This window comes from Daucus carota, chromosome 9, assembly GCF_001625215.2.
Source record: "Daucus carota subsp. sativus chromosome 9, DH1 v3.0, whole genome shotgun sequence".
Classification (NCBI taxonomy): Eukaryota; Viridiplantae; Streptophyta; class Magnoliopsida; order Apiales; family Apiaceae; genus Daucus; species Daucus carota.
Genome location: NC_030389.2, coordinates 39,464,612 through 39,485,289, shown reverse-complemented (window position 1 = coordinate 39,485,289; position 20,678 = coordinate 39,464,612). Strand labels below are relative to the sequence as shown.

At 29.7% G+C, this 20,678-nt stretch overlaps 1 protein-coding gene and 1 long non-coding RNA gene across 2 annotated transcripts in view; both read left to right on the top strand.

Moving 5' to 3' along the window:
- LOC135149674 (divinyl chlorophyllide a 8-vinyl-reductase, chloroplastic-like) overlaps positions 1–20,678 on the top strand; it is a 32,664-nt gene that overhangs the window by 1,257 nt on the left and 10,729 nt on the right. The window lies entirely within an intron of this gene.
- Positions 12,450–13,138, top strand: LOC135149757 (uncharacterized). Its single transcript, XR_010287959.1, has 3 exons — positions 12,450–12,560; positions 12,644–12,773; positions 12,859–13,138. It is a non-coding gene; the product is annotated as an uncharacterized LOC135149757 (long non-coding RNA).

Below are 20,678 nucleotides of genomic sequence, written 5' to 3'. Positions count from 1 at the left end.
TCTGCTTTCTGAATGTAACTTCTCTTCTGAATTGCAGACTTTGTTGGATTAAAGTTTCACTATTAGATTTATATTAATGTCTAACAAAGTTGAAACCTCGAGCAACTTAAACTTAAGCAAAATTTGCACGCCATATGATTGTTTCTTGGTATAGTTTACTAATAAATTCATTCCCTCTAGTGTATAATGCTAGTAGCTTGTATTAGGTAGAAATAAAATAAAAAAGTTTATTCTTGATGCAGCAATTGCTTTACTTGAAGTCGGTGTTACTCTGTTCATTTATGAAGAAGGATGATGGGATTCTTGAGTAAAACTAATGGCATTAGAGAAAATCTATGGGGATTCTTGTTGTTTTTTACATGAGCCAGAAAATTGGAACCACTGGTTAAGAAGTAGTGTGGCGTACTTATATCCAGTAAGACATGGATAAAGTTATTCTTTTCCTCGTCCCCAACATAATAGATGAGATTTATAATTTTGATAAAGTAATAAAATACTCTCATCTCATCACATGATTATTGTTTTTTAAACAATGCTACATTCATAAAATTCAGTATAAAATTTAGTACAAATTTATATGACAATTGAGGTGGGATGTTTTAATTCGTACTATTAATACATATTAATACATATAAGAGCCATATCCCAATTTAAACTTAAACATACTGATTTTGTGAATGATTTTGTACTCAATTTTGGTGTACTTAAATATTTTCCTTATTCAGGTCAACTGTTCTTGTGCACTAGCAGTGATGTCATGTAATGTTTTGCTTAAACCACCAGTACTAACACTCTCCTCTACTAGCCGGGTGTGAATGGATGGGCCTAGAAAATTTGAAAGCCCGATTAATCCCAAAAAAGGAGTATGAAAGTTTGAAAATAGGATCTAGAATAACCCCTTCAAATTCCTATATATATATATATATATATATATATGCGAGCAAAAGTTCATTCTCAAAATTGACAACGCAAGCAAAAAGAACAAGAAACAAACTCTTCTTGATCGGGATTTCTACATGGAGAAAAAAGAGTTGACCCCTAAGAAACCTTCTCAAAAACTGATACGGGGGACCATAAGAGGGGCTGGGGTTGGCCCCAGCTGGAATTTTGATAGGCCATTAATATTTATATATTTGTAAAAGTCCAGCCGGGTGAAAAAAATAAGAACCTGATTAGCCTAATTCATAAATTGTCTCAGTTACTTAAACACAATTATACACAAAATTAAAAAAAAAACACTCCTCTGTCTTGTTTTCATTGGACAAAGAATTAAACACTCAAAATACATAACTCTTTTATACTGTTATTGGTTGGACTTGTGTAATACAAAATTATATATGTTTTTAATTTTTTTAAGCTATTTAAATTTTTTAAATGTGTGCTCTGTAGACGGGTATATAATTATAATATTTTATATATTTTCTTAGACTTAATATTGATTTGTTTTTCCTAATTTATTTATAAATTTCTAATAACTAATCCTCGCATTATGTTTAATGGTGAGTTGTTGTAATATATATGTATTTGTGTGTATAAGTCATTTAATTATTTTAGAGAGAATTATATTATATTATATAGATAAGTGTGAGCGGATGCCAATTGCTTCTGCTTATTATATTCAAAATGAACATGGACTAAATCAAGAGTAGATACATTATGCAGCTTGTCTCTAGTATATACACGCATATACATATACATCTTTTTTTGAAACAAATATACATATACATCTTCTTCTCTATTTATTTTTTCTTTTCATCCATTCCTCTTCTTCTTATTCTTTTCTTTTTATCTTTAGTGTCATCTCGTCTCTCTTCAAAACGACTTATCTCCAGCGAGTTTTGATTTACATTTGCTCCGACGACCTTCAATTTTCTGGCGATGGAGCGACGGAGGAGGTGAGTCAGAGTAAAACTAGTGCAAGAGCTTTGGCAAACATGAATAAACAATAAATTAGATGATTATTACATAGATAATGAATATATACAAATTTATTACGAGTTTATGTATATATACATGATTATACTTTATACAACCAATTCCAAATTAATTTTAATTTTTTATTTGAATTTATATATTAATAAGAAGGTCATTAAAATTAGTATCCATACCTGATATTTGATAGGAGCAATTTCTTCATTGTTTAGGAAGAATGTAATGGAAGGTTGTAATGGACGGTTATAGTTACCTGAGAAAATATAACAATTATATAAGTTTAGATTCATTATTTATTTCAAAAAAAAAAATTTAGATTTATTACTATAGGCTCATTGATAAAATCAATATGATATCTTCATATCATGTCAAAATAATTGCAACAATATATTTATATTTTCACTAATATCTTAGTTAAGCTAAGAGGCACAATTGACTGTTTTTATTATCAAGAATTAAAATTGTATTTTTTTCTCAAGGAAATGACAAAAACCATTTTAAAAAAGGGTTTTTAAGAACTTTAGTTATAATAAGAATAAGCACTATTTTGTATTAATATAAATGTTCATGTACGCATCTTTGAAGATAATACAATCATACATATACATATATATACCTACAATCATTCCCATCAATTGATAGAGGAAGAATAACAAATAACCCACACATTTGAATGTTTTTGATAGTGGTGTTAAAACTAAAAAAAAATAAGAAGACAAAAGTTTATATAACTTAATTTAGTGTTTACAATATTATATCCATCACCTATAAAATAGAGTGTTTATATAGACACATAAGAAATTTCTGGAACAAACCTGAAGGTGCTAAGAGGTGGATAAGTGACTGAGAGCCCACCCAACCCAACTACATAATGCACAAGTCAAACTAGGCCCAAAAGTTTGAGGCCCATTACATATTCCACATGATTTAAGTGCATTTTATACTTTTTTTTTAGTTTAGTAGTGTGTGAAAATTAATATTATTATAAACAAATTATTATACTATACTTGTCTTAAATATAAGTGAATCATAAGTAGTTAATTTTAAATTAATAATTTGTTCACATTTATAATCTTAGTATACTTGTGGCATATACATGGATAAGTTTATAAATTCACAAGTAATTTATAAAAATTTATTACTAAATAATATTTCAACAATATATATATGTGTGTACATTTCAAACACTTACTTATAATTCAATAAAAAAGTAGAAATCTTAATTTTGCAAACAAATATTTTTTTACAAAATTTTGATTATAAATATTATTTAAAATTGATTAATGTGTGTGTGTGTATGACATTAATACGTGCATGTGATAATTCAACAAATAATCATTCTACATATATTAGGAATAAATATTCGTGATTTACCAATAAATAAATAAAATTTTAGCTTTTATCTAACTATATAAAATATATTAAGTACATAGATACATAAGAAATTTCTTGAACACACCCGAAGGTGCTAGAGGTGGGTAAATAACCGAGAAATTTTAAAGTAGAATATTGCATAAAAACATTGCAAAATTCATAATTTTGCAAATCAAAACACATTATTTTGTGAAGTATGTACTACAAATATCACGAATTCATCAAAATTATTGAAGAACATCTATGTTTAATAAGTAGAATGTGTATGTTCTGCAAATTTAACAAATGTTCTGCAAACTAAACATATTGCACAGGATAAAATATTTTATAATATTCTACATGAAAAAACATACATGATAATCAAGATTTTAAATGATATAATGATCTTTGTACAACATTATTTGCAAATTTATGAGTTTTGCAATGTTTGTATGCATATTTTACTTGCAGAATATAAACGGTCTCAAAAAAGTGGTCTTCACAGAACTTAACTCATTACACACACATTAGTTTAGTTCGTGTGTTAAAAATAATATTATTATAAACAAATTATTTGGTTATACTTTTTTTTTTGAACAAATGAATTACAAGTAGTTATTTTTTAAATTATTAATGTGTTCACATTTATTAACACTTATAATCTTAGTATATATGTGGTATATACATGGATGAGTTTATAAATTCATAAGTAATTTATATAGTTTGTTACTAAATAATTTTTTTACAATATGTATGTGTGTGTGTATGTACTTCAAACATTTATATAATAATTCAATAAAAAAGTAGAACTCTTACTTTTGCATACAAATATTTTAGATAAATTTTTGTTTATAAATATTAACAAAAATTTAAATTGATTAATATGGCATGTTCATAATTTAATATTGAATATAATTTTAGTTTCAAACCTCCAAAATTTTACATGGTGTACAATGAATGTATATATATAGATATGTATATATGTGTGTGTGATGTTAGCAAGTGCATGTGATAATTCAACAAATAATCATTGTGCATAGTATTAGGAATAAATATTTTTCATTTACAAATAAATAAATAAATGTTTAGCTTGATCTAACTATATAAACTAAATTAATTAAGTACATAGAATTTTATTGTTGTGTTTTCGAAGATGGGCAAGTCTTAGTGAGGATAGTCTTGTATTCAGGGGCGTATCTTGGGGAAAACTTTTATAGCCCACTTATAAATTCAGCCCTGTTAAAAATAAAAATTAAACCCCGTTATTCTTTAAGTCCAGCCCTCCACAATCTAGTACAACCCAAATTGTTGAGCCCGACCATATTAATAAACAAAGCAAAGTAGGAATTCAGGAAACACAAAACAAGCTATGCGCCCCTGATCAAAACTAAAAAGTACAGCCTGTTAGTTTGCTAAGTAAAAACAATTTCCACGAGATAAAATTCGAGCATGTGCTTGACTGTTCCCAATTTTCAATTTTAGCTCTATTTCAGCGACGCTCCCGGTTAACCTCCAAAATTTTATAGATATGTATATGTGTGTGTGTGATGTTAGCAAGTGCATGTGATAATTCAACAAATAATCCTTGTGCATAGTATTAGGAATAAATATTTCTCATTTACAAATAAATAAATAAAAGTTTAGCTTGATTCTAACTATATAAACTAAATTAAGTACATAGAATTTTATTGTTGTGTTTTTGAAGATGGGCAAGTCTTAGTGAGGATAGTCTTGTAGTTGTATTATCTTTTTATCTTACATTTGGCTTGTATCAATTAGACTATGATACTGTGGAAGTTGTGTGGGTTATAAAATTCAGGTCAACTGTTCTTGTGCACTAGCAATAGCAATGGTGTTAGGCCGATGTTGTACATGTCTTACTTAAACCACCGTTACCAATAGGAATCTGATGCCCTCTTAAATAGTCTCCTAGCAAATACAAAGGGATCTGCATCTAGGGTTGCACACCCTTTCATTAGAAGTGGTTAGGGGTACTGTGCATTGGTCAATGAAATCGAAATCTAATTTTTCTTTTGGTTAATCGAAACTTAATTTTATCAAAAATTTTCTACTGAATACTGAACCGAATTTATTTCGATTTTATAACCGAACCGAAATTTAAATTTTGGTTATTACCGAAAACCTAATTTATAAACCAATTTTTTATAAAGTATTTGAAAATGTGAAAATCTCCTTCACAAATATGAAATCCACACTTTCACATTATTAGAGATTGAAGTGGAGCAAGTAACAAAAAAGCTATTTATTAATTTTATACCAAGGCATGCATACTTAAAGACTGTTTTTAAGAGCAGCATACTGCCTTTAGCATCAAAGCTTTGCCAATTTTATTAATTTGTATATAGCTATAGACTGTTTTTAAGAGCAGCATACTGCCTTTAGCATCAAAGCTTTGCCAATTTTATTAATTTGTATATAGCTATAGACTGTTTTTAAGAGCAGCATACTGCCTTTAGCATCAAATCTTTGCCAATTTTATTAATTTGTATATAGCAGACCAGCCTATACTGTCTTTAGCATCACAGCTTTGCCAATTTTATCAATTTGTATATAGCAGATGAGGTCAATTGATTCAATTTTGTTTATTACTTCATACATAAAGATAATTATTATTTAATCAGTTTGTGTAAAACACTAAACACACACACACACATATTATATATAAACCGAATTTCCTAATCTCTTATAGCTATATAATATTTATATTATCACTTAAAACACTAAATTTCTTATAAGTTATATAGAAATTCCGTTAACCATTTGGTTTTCGGTTAACGGTGATTAATAGACCTGAAAGCCGGATGAAGGTAGAAGACTTTAGGTTTATATATTTATTCCTGCATGACCATGAATTTGAATCATGCTCTGTCAAGAATAATTTGTCGGAGCTTATCTACCAAAAAACATTGATGGTGAGCGCATATATTAGTTAGACAAGATATGTTATTATTACGAGGTGGAAAGGGTCAAGAAACCAAAATTTCCTTTTCAAAATATAAGGAAGATGACAAGATATTATAGATTACCAGTAAGAAAGAGGTGGTGTACCCAAAAGAATACACCTTATGGTTTATATTTTTATTATATCATTCATAAAGATTCTTTAAATTGATCTTTGTTGTAATTTTTTCATCAGTTGTTTTAATCAAAAGTTTTCTAAACTGTTCTTTGGTTCTTAGAGTAGTATGAATTTGGGATTATTTCAAATATCATCGGTTTGTTGAGTGTTGAAATGAATCTATTTATGGAAGGAGCCAGCTGTGTCCTCGACTATGAGATGTAATGCATCGCCACCAACATTTCGACGATCAAGCAAGCAGACGAGCGATGATGCTCGAATAAGTAGCTCTTCCCGAAGATGTATTACTAGGAATTCTGACCCAACCATATCTCTGGAAAGATATGTTGATGAAGTGTGAGAAAGCTCTACGGAAGATATAAGAGTGGACTTCACACTAGTAGCTAGTCTAAGGTAAACGACACTGAACCATTGGTCATTGAGTTCAGGACTGTTAATTGAATCATAAACTAAGCATTGTGAAGAGCTCAACTTTCTCTAATGAATGCAATGATTCTGGGTAATTTCCGACTTTAATAAAAAACGGAGAATCGCCCATTAAAGTTGTGGAAGAATGTTTAGAGAAAGGGATGTGTATGCGTGACCAGCCCTAGTTCTAAGGTAAAACTGAACTTGCATTTTGAACTTCCTACAAAAGAAGAAAAATATATCCCCCGGTTGGAGACAACTAAATAGCCCTAGTCTCATGTAAGACAACTAAATGCTGAGGGACCAATAGAGCTAGCCTATTTGTTACGGGAAATAAATGCTCCCGACCATATAACTTTGAGAACCTCCCTTTCATTACATCTAAGGATCTTAATCATTTATTTTAAGATATTATGGTCATGATTACTTTGATGGTTAACATGACCAACTTATAAACAAACCCGTGCCTAGGGGTGGCAATATTGGACCCACCCAACAACCCGACACCAATTCGACCCGTAAAATACGAATTCAGGTTGGAGTTTTTCGGGTTCGGGTTGACCCAAAATCAACCCGAAAAAAAGGGTCATTTTCGGGTTGAATTCGGGTTACCCGAAATTGATCCGAAATTATCCGAAAATTAATATATAATATAAATATTATATCGGTCTTTCTAATGTGTGCCCAAGGGCACACAATAAGCACCAACTCTCATGAAAATGGCTTCATTTGATTGGTGAAATTGGTGTAAATGCAGGGGGGCATCAACATTTATTATTCATCCACCAATCAAAAACTAGTATTATCATGAGAGTTAGTGACTATTGTGTGCCCATGGGCACACCATAGAAAATTCGATATTATATATATTTATATAAAATACATATATTTTATGTTATTTTTGTAATATTTATTACTTAAATTTAATAAAAAAATATTTAATTTAATATAAATTAATTTATTTGAATTAAAAATAATATTTATTTATTATTTAAGAAATATATTTATTAATAATTAATAAATATATTACTTATTATTTATAATTTAAATTTCCAGCCCTACCCGTGCCAAGCACGGGCGGGTATATAGTTCGTAATTTATTATTTATAATTTAAATCTTAACATCATTTTATTAGTATTTTAGTATTAATGGATTGAATTTTATAAATTAAATTATATTATTCAACTGACTATATTTTCTCCCGATTACTTGAAAATGACAAACCCGAATAAATATAAATATAGCCGATCGTGTAATACCTTTGAAAGATTCAGTAATCTAATTTTGTAATCTTGGTTTTTTTGACAACAATAACTTTTCAGATTAGAGTTAGAAAGGGTTATGTAATTTTTTTTAATGAAATATTATATGATAATGGATTATTATGAGTGTTTTTAGTACTTGAAACTGTTTAACAATATAATACTAATAGACTCCACATTTGTAGACTTGTAGTACCAAAATGAGAGTACTAAACCAAAAAATATAACTAATACTTGGACTACAAATTATAACCTATAGTATAGATATCATATAAAATTATTTAATATAATAAATCTGTCTAGATAAGAATTTTTTATGAATAGGTCAAATTTTTTGGGGTTTTCTCATAAATACCTAAGTCCAAAATATTTTTTGCAAAAATACTACATCTTTTTTAAATATTTTGCAAAAATATCAAACCTTCAAAAATATTTGCAAAAATACGGTGTGCAACTAGATGCAACCACATGCAACCATACTTGCAACAAGATGCAACCATATTTGCAACCCCTGCGGGGCCAAATAACTGAAGTTGCATCTGGTTGCATCTAGTTGCAGACCGGATTTTTGAAAATATTTTCTAAAAAGTTGGTATTTTTGCAATTTTTTTTCAAAATATAGTAAAATCGCAAAAAAATTTAGAAAAGATGGTATTTTTGATAAATTCTCAAGTTTTTTTTTTAATATGTACGAAAGTTGTGTGCATGCATTGTGTAACTTTATATATTGGTAATGCCGTACATTACAAAGACTCCCATAATTTTGACGGATTTTATTTTCAAAATCAGCTAATTTCAATATATTTCTGTCAAATATATATATATATATATATATATATATATATATATATATATATATATATTTGACACAATAGAGGACATCGAAATTAAGGACATCAATATTAGTCAATCTGTCAAAAATAATTATTTTTGACTTTTAATTTTGACAGAATACCATAGAAACTAAATTTTGATAAATTTTCTCTTAAATATCCAAAATTTGGACATAATTTTTAAATGGATGTCCAAATTAATTTAAACTTTCTCGCTTATCTAAATATTTTCTACTCTATATTGTCAAGATTAAATTCCGTCAAAAATGGGCTGTCGTAATTAACCGTCAATGTTTATATATCAACTTGCAAGATTTCAAAATTCAGAATTAGAAGTCATGCATACTTTTTTGTCCGATGACCATATGCATGCATATATAGCTCCCAAGTTCCCAGAACAAATTAAAAGTAACTTTTTGTTTAATATAACCAGACTTTCTATATGGGTACACAGATAATTGATGCATGCTAGTGTACAAGAATGGTGCTAATAGAGTGTTTCACATGGGGTGAAGAATATTATACATGTGCAGCCCCTCCATTTTTCTTCATATACGTAAATGAGTTCCCTAGTGCAAGTACTTGGAGAGTTTATTTTTGTTGTTTAAACCTTTCAACTTTAAGAACCTTATTCAAAATTGACTCATGTGTTTTCTTGTTCTAATAATTTAATAAAGCTAAGTTGATAACATGAGAACATTAAAGCATTCAGTGAACACTCCTATAAATAGTGATCCATAGATCCAAGTTATTTACAAATTATCTAAACCTCGTCTGCATCCTTTCGTGTTTTACAGTAAAGCTGTATTCAATCAGTCCCAGATCCCCAGCCTTCATTTTTAAGTTTTAGCATCTTGTGTGTTGTTATTTTGTTAAGCTGTATTATTGGATCCGGCCACTTTGCATGCAATTTATACCGGTATTTTTTTACATTTGTATAACTAGATTTTTTAGAAGAATAAAGGATACAGAATGTTAGAAGAAAAGATTTTGAGTTCAAAACATATATATCTCTGAAATGAAAAGACTATTGAGAGAGTAGTCTAAACTAGTTCCATATACATATAACAATGAAATATGAACACTAAGGAGGTGTAATCTAAACATTAGTACTCACAAAAAATATTGTTTATTTCAAAATATTATATTTAACTTTGAATTATCTCTATCTCATGTTAATTTTAATTTTTTTTAGTTTTCTTATCATCGGTGCCTCAATGATGAAAAAAGACTTGTCAAATACTATGTTATATATATATATATATATATATATAATATTTAAATATGACCGATTAATACTCCAATTTATCATTCCGATTAATCCATAATTCGTCAATAAATCGCTCGAATGTACCTTCACCGTTCTAGGACGCCTAGCAATTTCTAGAACACTTATCATTCTGATTAATCCATAATTCGTCAATAAATCGCTCGAATGTACCTTCACCGTTCTAGGACTGCTTTTACATGTGGATGACTCGATTTGCGTTTAGAAACATTTATTTCATTTCAAAATTTAGATTTAAAATGACATGATTTAAGGTTTGAGTTCAAAGTCTCTAACTTTACAATTGTATTTGAATGTGCTGAATTTCAAATGAAATACAAATTAAACTTCTTCTTAATTTAAACATTTTATTTGATCAAATACAGAATTTGATATAAAATTCAAATTTACAAATAAGCCTTTACAATTTTTGTCTATTATATAATAATAAAACAAAAGTTTTTACAAACCTGAAATACTTACCAACTTTAATTTTCAGTTAACTTGAATATAATTTCTTTATCTTTATATATAGGTGCACTCTCGACTGCCAAAGCGGAATCTTTAGGAGGATGTCAAGCACTTTGGACCGAATGGGTACTACATGAACTTAAGCAATTCTCTAAAGTGTCCAACTATCTATTTTGATAATAATTCTACAATTACCATAAGTAAAGATCCAATTTCTCATGGCAGAACCAAGCATATACACATCAAATATCACTTCATTAGGGACTTAGTCAAGAATAAGGAGATTTGTATTAAATATCCAAGACTCATGAACAAGTTGCACATATCTTTACAAAAGCTCTAAAATGTGACAAGTTGTACATATCTTTACAAACGCTCTAAAATGTGACAAGTTGCACATATCTTTACAAAAGCTCTAAAATGTGACGTGTTTAAGGATTTCAAAATGAAGCTCGGCGTCACAACAATCTAGCTTAAAGGGGCTATTAGAATTATAAGTAATTAGAATGTTCCCGACTTTTTCATTTTTCAGTAAAAGAATTAAATTCCACAGGCTCTTGACCTTTAGTATCCCATAGTCATAAATGAGTATCAATTGAGAGTCTTGTAATCTTGTAAATATAAAGTACTTTGGAGGAATATATATCAACTTTCAGAGAACAAGTTTCTTCTCTACATTTTAAATTTTCTCTCTACCATTACTTTTCTTCTTTAATTTTTATCTGCATTTCTAATCCTTCAGTATATAACTATTACATTCGTGAATGTTGCTTACGGAGTGTTTCACATGCTGATGGATATTAAACTAAATAAAAATATGCAGCCCCTATAATTTTCTTCATTTGCGATGTTGAGTTCCCTGATGTATGTAATGGGACAATTTATTTCAACTCTCCTGTATCTATTCAAAATTGATGTGTTACATTAATTTATTATTTCTAAGCATAATTGTTTTTGAAACCATTATATTATATAGATTTCTGATAAAAATTATATATCTTTTCTCTTAGTTTACACTATTTATAATATTTGTAACTTTAATTAAAACTATTATTCAAAAGTTTACTATTTATAAATTATATGTGTAAGTTTCTATATAATTTTTTTATATTATTTAAATATTAGTAAATCGTATCATATATATTTCAAAATGGCTGCCATACTCGATAAGAGTATTAAGTACCTTCTTTCTTGGTTAAACAAGTCTTCTTGGAGTACTGGTAATAGATGGTGCACCATGCTCGATTATGACAAATAAAATCATACTTTGATTATATTTTTTGATACTTTGATTTTATTGGCATAGAAAGAGTAGAGTCGTTTTATGGTAAAAAATTAATTATTCTTGTTTTCTACGTTTTTTCGGTTCACGTACGTTTATTTATAATTTTTGTTTGAAAGAGGTTCCCTGTAAATTACATGTTAAATTTATTAATATTTCTAGAAAAGTATACAAAATTTTAGTAAGATTGTCTAGTTTGATTATGAGGTGGAAAAAGATAATAGATTACCCGAGAAAACAATTATTGAAACAGAACATCAGCTGCCCAGAAGAGAATACCTATATTTTACTGCAAGTGCGGTTGAAGCATGAGAACCCTCCTATAAATAGTGATCCATAGCTCCGAGTTATTCACAAATCTTCTCAACCTCATCTGCAGCCTTGGGTGTTTTACAGTAAAATACAAAGTATAATATCCATGGCCTCAATCAGTCCCAGATCTCCTCCAGTGGTACTAGAGCTTGAGAAGAATAGTGAGGCCAGTACTACAACTAGCAAATTTGTGTTGCATGATGTGATATTGAGGGTCTTCTTGTTTGCAACATCACTTGTAGCTCTAGTGACCAGTAAGCAAACCGAAACGATTCCCGTGCCTTTCCCACCTTACGGAGCATCTGTTGCAGCTGAATTCACTGATTTACCAGCCTTCATGTAAGTGCAGTTTTTGTTTTGCACGCAAATTAAGTTAATGCAAATGTTTCTTGCCTAAGACCCTAACATGGAAATATTTTCAGATATTCGTCAGCTGTTCTCTCAGTGACTTGCTTCTACAGCATAATTACCACCATCTTATCTTTCTCCGCACTGGTGAAACGTTCTACAACATCATCAAAGTTGATGTCATGTGTTTTCTCGGTAGATGTGGTAAGTGATGGAAAATCTCCATGTCCCTACACCGTTATAAGACATCATGTATAATATTTATTAACAATTGCATTTTTGTGCTCAGCTACTCTTGGGTATTTTAGCTTCCACAACTGGAGCCTCAGGTGAAGTAGCCTACTTAGGACTCAAAGGAAACTCAAATGTAGGATGGCACAAGATCTGCAATGTCTATGATTCCTACTGTCGACACATTGGATTCTCCGTTTTAACCTCAATCTTTTCCTCCATGGTGCTATCATTCCTGATCATCCTCTACATCATTACTGTATCACGAAGATAAACAAATGACCATGCCACCGACTCATCAAAATATTGAGATTGGTTTCTTGGCAGGCTCCCTGTATCTTTTATGCATTGTATTACTTTTCACGTTCTTATACAGTATGTAAAGGACATTAGTTTGCATCAATGTTTTCCTAAATAAGTTATTCTTCAAGCTAAGTGAGACGTACGTGCACAGGTAGTGGGGATATGATATGCCACAATATATTTTATTAAAAGAGTTAGTACATCCATATTATTGTTTAACACCAACCAAATAAAATAAGGTGCAGGCTAACCATGGGTAATGAATCTGATCATTTTTGATAACCAAACTAATTAATAGTTTGAAAAACATAAACGGTCTTGTTCAGCACTACCAAAATGAACTAACATCACAAACCCTCAACGAAAGGTTTGAGCTCGCACAATTGTCCCCATGTACTGTCTTCACCATTCCTCCCTGGCATCTCTTCATTTCTGTCTGGCAAGCGATGTAAAGTTAATTTATATTGTGAGATTGATGGGCGTGAGGAAGCCCCTCAGATTAAGAAGATCATTATTATAAATTACTTAACTTAAATTGTACTATTCTAGCTTGCAATTCAAACTAGCAATGTCAATCATATAATTTCATATATGCTAGCATCCGACCATATGGAAGCAACATTCATTAATTTTAGCTCTACCAATTGGACTTATTTAGGCCAGCACACCCATTTCGATCATCAAAGAATTTTTCAACATCAATCTGCCACTTTAAAAACTCATCCACTTCAAAATTTTAGGGAATTACCCATGCTTCATGATAAAATGAAGCTATGACCAGTATGCAATCATGAACATGTTTACAAGTGTAACATATAATATTCATGCACTTTTAATATAATGTTTATGGTCGCCATTCTTCCCATCTTCGTAGATAATTCTAAAACCTTCTTGTTTGTACCTTTATAAATTCTCATCATTGTCTTCTTATTGAGTCGTATGATCAAGTTTATTTGAATCTCTAGTCATATAATTTTCCCATGATGATATCATCACCGATGAAAATACTCGAGCCTTTGTTAGATTTCCTCTCAAAATTGATAACATAGTTTATATGAAAATTAAAATATGGGATTGTGAAGATTATACTTCTTCAAGAATTTGGTAACATTGTTATATACAAAACATAAAATTGTACAATAATAAATATGTAAATTGGTGTCTTCAATTTACCATAACTATATTTGCTTATATAAGTGAGAATTTTTCTCAGCTGAAATAAAATAGTATGAGCACTTAGAGCAAGTCCAACACTATGCTAAGAGGTTCCCTAAAAATATTATAAAATAATATGTCTTAGTGATTTAGCACAAGATTTAGCACATGAGCTCCAATAGTACTCCCTATATCCATTCCCTATTATTATAGTAATATTAAATTTAAACACTTTGGGATGTTGTGAAAAGGGAAATGATGTGGAGGAGAGAGGGAAATGAATATTTTAATGATAAAAATAGTTTAGAAGTGGCTAGCATATTCTAAAAATAGGGAAGGGGAGGCTTGTGCTAGTGATTTAGCACATCACTAGCATAGTGTTGGAGTGCAATTTTATCTCATATTCCCTATTTTTGGATTTAAGACTTGATTTAGCACACATATTGGACTTGCTCTTACAAAGTAAACAAACTTAAGAAAGAGATATACAAAACAGCTACTGAAAATGCTCAATTGGTTTTAAACTATTTAGCCATTCCCAGAATCCTATGTGTAATATCTTGAAAAATAGCACTCCCTTTGGTAACCAGTTGTGTGGGACAAAAAACATTTTAAAAAGGGGTTTTAAGAACTTTTGTTAGAATAAGCACTATTTCTTTCTTAATATGAATGTCCATATACAGGCTTCTATCATTGGATAATACAATCATAATCATATATAAACACATAACATAGACTTTTGAAGAGCAAATGGATGGAGAAAGAATAACAAATAATACACACCATCATGAATAATACAATCATTCCAATAGGGATCAATGGATGAAGAAAAACAACAAATAATCCACCCACATTTGAATGTTTCTGATAGTGGTGTTAAAACTGAAAACGATAATGAGAGAAAAGTTTATATAACTTAATTTAGTGTTTAATATTATATCAATCACCTATGAAATGAAGTGTTTATATAGATACATAAGAAGTTTCTCGAACACACCTGAAGGTGCTAGGAGGTACCTGAAGGTGCTAGGAGGTGGATAAATGATGGAGAACCCAAACAACCCAACTACATAATGTACAATTCAAATTAGCTAGGCCCAAAATTTTTAGGTCCATTAATAATTACATATCCCGTAATAGTTAGGCCCATTATATATTTTTCTATAGTTTAGTTAGTGTGTGAAAAATAATATTATTATAAATAAATATTATATTATACTTGTCTTGTAAAATAAATAAATTATAAGTAGTTATGTTTGAAATTATTAATTTGTTCAAATTTATTCACATTCATAATGTTAGTATACTGGTGGCATATACATGGATGAGTTTGCAAATTTACACATAATTTATAAAATTCATTACTAGACAATATTTTTACACTATATATATATGTGCATGTATAATTCAAACACTTATTTAATAATTTAATCAAAAAGTAGAAATCTTAATTTTGGATATATACATTTCTAAACAAATTTTTGTTTAATAAATTTTTGTACCCACATTAAAAAAAACACCATCGTTAGTGACTTGTAAACACTTATATACAACTAAATATACATCCACTGCAAAAATCATACGAGTTTGTTTGCGTTGATATCTCGATCCCTCACCTCTAAGCAATTTTATCACAAAGTACCAATATATACATTATTTGTACATCTCCCACATCAATTTTCAACCTCAAAATATTTTACGTGCTGCATACTTGTTAATATATTAACTTTCAAGATTTCAAAATTTAGAATTAGAAGTCATGCTTACTTTTTTGTCCGATGACAAAATGCATAGCTCCCAAGTCCCCAGAACAAAAAGTAATTTTGTTTAATACAAGCAGACTTTTCTATAATTGATGCTAGTGTACGTGAATGGTGCTAATAGAATGTTTCAGATACGTAAATGAGTTCCCTAATGTAAGTACTTGGAGAGTTTATTTCTATTGTTTAAACATTTCAACTTTTAGAACAATGTTCAAAATTGATATGCTACGTGGGTTTCTTTTTATTAAGAAAATATTTCTGGTACCGGTATATTTTATGGATTTTTGACTAAAATTTAAATATGGTTTAAACAGAACTAATATAGCTGCCAGAACCGAATTAGTTTACTCCTAGCATAGTGCGATTTAACCATGATATTATTATAGTCATACAATTGAGTCATGTGTGTGCTTGTTCTGATAATTTAATAAAGCAAAGTTGATAACATGAAAACATTCACTGTCTAGCCATTCAGAGAACACTCCTGTAAATACTAATCCATAGCTCCAAGTTATTCACAAATCTTCTCAACCTGGTCTGTATCCATAAATATATCCATGGCCTCAATCAGTCCCAGATCCCCAGCAGTGGCACTAGAGGTTGAGAAGAATAGTAAGGCCAGTACTAAAACTAGCAAGTTTGTAACTCCTAGCAACCATGTATCCAATCAGCAACTCCTAGCAACCATATATCCAATCAGAATTGCAACTTTCAAAAAACATTTGAAAATTATTTTTATTGCAACTGGTTGCAGAAAAATGAATTCTCGTGCGGAGATTACAACCTAAAAAGCAACTAAAACAAGCTCCCTAAGCGAATATTTCTAGTGTTAATTACTCTTTTCTCCAAGAATGTCGATTGCTTGCAAAAACTTTCTGTGAAGCTAAAAAGTAAGTCATCTGCAACTTTCTTGACTTGCTACCATCTGCCCCCTTAATTCCAATTGAAGAATTTGAATCCTCAGCAATCTGATTCTTTGTTCTTTTAGTATTTTCTTTTTCAAGAAGATATGCTGCCACTGATTTGCAATTGTGTCCTGGCTTAGCGGTTTGTTCGCAAGGTAGAACGGCCCATGATTTAGAGCTTTCATCGCCATCTCCACCTTATCATCTCTAGCCATCACTACACATATAAAAATATATACTTTTAATTAGAGAAGATAGTATATTTGCAAATAAGATCCAAAAAGTGGTATACATGGTAAATTCATTAAAATAAATTAAATGCAATCTTTCCTCCTTGGTGCTATCATTCCTGATCATCCTCTACATCATTACTGTCTCACGAAGATATACAAATGACCATGCCACTGACTCATCAAAATTTTGAGATTGGTTTCTAGGCAGGCTCCCTGTATTACTTTTCACGTATGCAGTTTGTAAGGACTCTAGTTTGCATTAATATTTTCTATAATTAGGGTGCCCATAGTTATTCTTCAAGCTAAGTGAGACACGCATGCACAGCTAGTGGGGATGGCGAGTTTTGGTTTAAAGATGTTTGCCAAAATATTTTGATTTTGATATCTAGGTAGTAATATTTCAATCAAGTTTCACTATGAATTAATGTTGAAGGTTGATTACACATACAATATAAATTATCTCGTAGCTTAAAACATGACAATATAACATATTCATCTTAAACTTATCGATATGTGTAAAATATTTTCTTTTGATATCCCTAAACGCTCTGTGCAATATTTGGAAAAATAGCACTCGCGTTTGGGAACCGGTTGTGTGAGGATATGATATTGGTAACAATGTCAAATATACACACATAATAAAACTTGTACATAGATGAGTTAAGAATATATACTAATTATAATTGTTATACCAGTGGCTCCTTATTCTCTTCTCCCACACTTAGAGTATCCAGTGCAAGAGCTTTGGCAACCTTGAATGACTGTTCATTCTAGTACCATGAAAAAGAAAAAACGTAGATGATTATTATATAGATAATGCATATATACAATTTTATTACCAATATAAATTTTTTATTAATATTTATATATTAATAAGAATTAGTATCCATACTTGATATTTGATAGGAGCAATTTCTTCATTGTTTAGGAAGATTGTAATGGAAGGTTATAGTTACCTGAGAAAATATGAGTTTCACACATCATGTCAAAAGTAATTGCAACAATATATTAATATTTTCACTAATATCTTATTTAAGCTAAGAGGAACAATTGACTGTTTTTATTTATCAAGAATTAAAATTTTATTTTTTTCAAAAAAATGATAAAAAAAACATTTTAAAAGGGTTTATTTAAGAACGGTTGTTATTAGAATAAGCATTATTTCTTTATTAATATGAATGTCCTTATACACACACACACACATCTATCAAATGAATAATACAATCATACATATACATATACATATATAAGAATCATTATAAACACATACCAGAAACTTTTGAAGAGCAAATGGATGGAGAAAGAATAGAAAATAATACACACGCATCTATCAAATGAATAACACAATCATTCCAATTAGGATCAATAGATGGAGAAAGAATAACAGATAATCCAAACATTTGAATGTTTTTGATAGTGGTGTTAAAACCCAAAACAATTATGAGAGAAAAGTTTATAAAATTTAATTTACTGTTTACAATATTATATCCATCACCTATAAGTGTTTATATAGATACGTAAGAAGTTTCTCGAACACACCTGAAGGTGCTAGGAGGTGGATAAATGATGGAGAGCCCACCAACCCAACTACATAATGCACATGTCAAACTAGGCCCAACATTTTTAGGTCCTTTACATATCCCATAGGATTTAGGCCCATCATATACTTTTTTTAGTTTAATTAGTGTGAGAAAATTTATATTATTATAAATAAATTATTATATATTATTTGTCTTGGGAAATAAGTGAATCATAAGAATTAGTTTTAAATTATATTAATTTGTTGAAATTTATTCACATCTATAATCTTAGTATACTTGTGGCATTTACAAAATTCATTACTAAATAGTTTTTCTACATTATATATATGTGTGTACACTTCAAACACTTATTTGATAATTCAATAAAAAAGTAGAAATCTTAATTTCGCATACAAAAATTTGTACAAATATTTTGAAACAAATTTTTGTTTATAAATATTAATTAAATTTTAAACTGATTAATATGGCATTGTTCAAAATTTAATGTTATTTGTGTGTATGATGTTAGCATGTGCATTTGATAATTCAAAAAATAATCCTTCTACATATATTAGGAATTAATATTTGAGATTTTCAAATAAAAAAAATAAAAGTTCAGTTTTTATCAAACTATATAAAATAAATTAAGTACATAGATAGATATATAAGAAGTTTCTCGAACACACCCGAAGGTGCTAGGAGGTGGCTAAATGATTGAGAGCCCACACAACCCAATTACATAATGCACATGTGAAACTAGACCCCAAAATTTTTAGGTCCATTAGATATCCCATAACATTAATTCAGGCCCATTTTATACTTTTTTTTAGTTTATTAGTGCATGAAAAATTATATAAGAAGTTTCTCGAACACAACCCAAGATACTAGGAGGTGGGTAAATGATGAAGAGCCCAAAGAGATTGGTGTTAGGGCAGGCTCCCTTTATCTTTTATGCATTCTATCACTTTCCACCTTCTTATGCAGTACTATGTGAATCATCTATGTCAGGACACCAGTTTGCATTAATGTTTATCATAACTAGGATGCCCATAGTTATTCTTCAAGCTAAGAGAGAGGCGGGTGCAAGTTATATTATCTCCATGCCAACTCTAAAAATGGATAGGGAATTTTGGTTTAAAGATGTTTGCAAAATATTATCGTTTTAATATCTATCAAGTAGCACCGTGAATGTTGAAGATTGATTAATTATACGATATTTTGTTATAGCATTTATAATACCTGTTCATACAAAATCGGAATTAATAAAATTAAAGCAGAAACAAAATTTAGGAAAAACAATTATCAATCATGTAAAAGAAAATCCTTAAATACCTTGATTTCATACAACAATACTTGAATCCATTGAATTTACAAGAAAATAAGAAAAAGAAATTAAATTTAGATAATGCATATATACAATTTTATTATGAGTTTTTATATAAACAGACACACACACATATGATTCCAATATATATATACAACCAATTGAAAAATAATTTTATTTATTTTTATTGAATTTGATATTTAAATACGCAGGTTATTAACATTAGAATCTATCGGTTAATCAAAACTTAATCCAGTGATTTATTCTGGAAAGCAGTCAGAACAGCCAAAGAAACAAGCTTGTGTTCCAGGTGCAAAGGATACCCTGGTCTTGGATAAAGTTGGTACTGAAAATGATGAAGGAGAGAAGGAAGAGGAGGATGGGTGGATTGAGGAGGATGGGTGGATTGAGGAGATTCCGTAAAACCAGTCAAAAAGGTCAAGAATCTGAAAACTTTGTATGATGACCAGCAGGCAACGAAGCCAGTGAATATTCCCCTGATCCAAAAGCAGAAGCGAAATGATCTTGATAATTCAACTTCAGTTCGGAAAAGGTATAGGACTGTAGCTTCTTGTTGTAATTGAAGCAGATTCTTCATTGTTTAGGAAGATTGTAATGAAACATTATAGTTACATGGAAAAATATCAGATCATAATTGAAGAGTAGACGGATTGG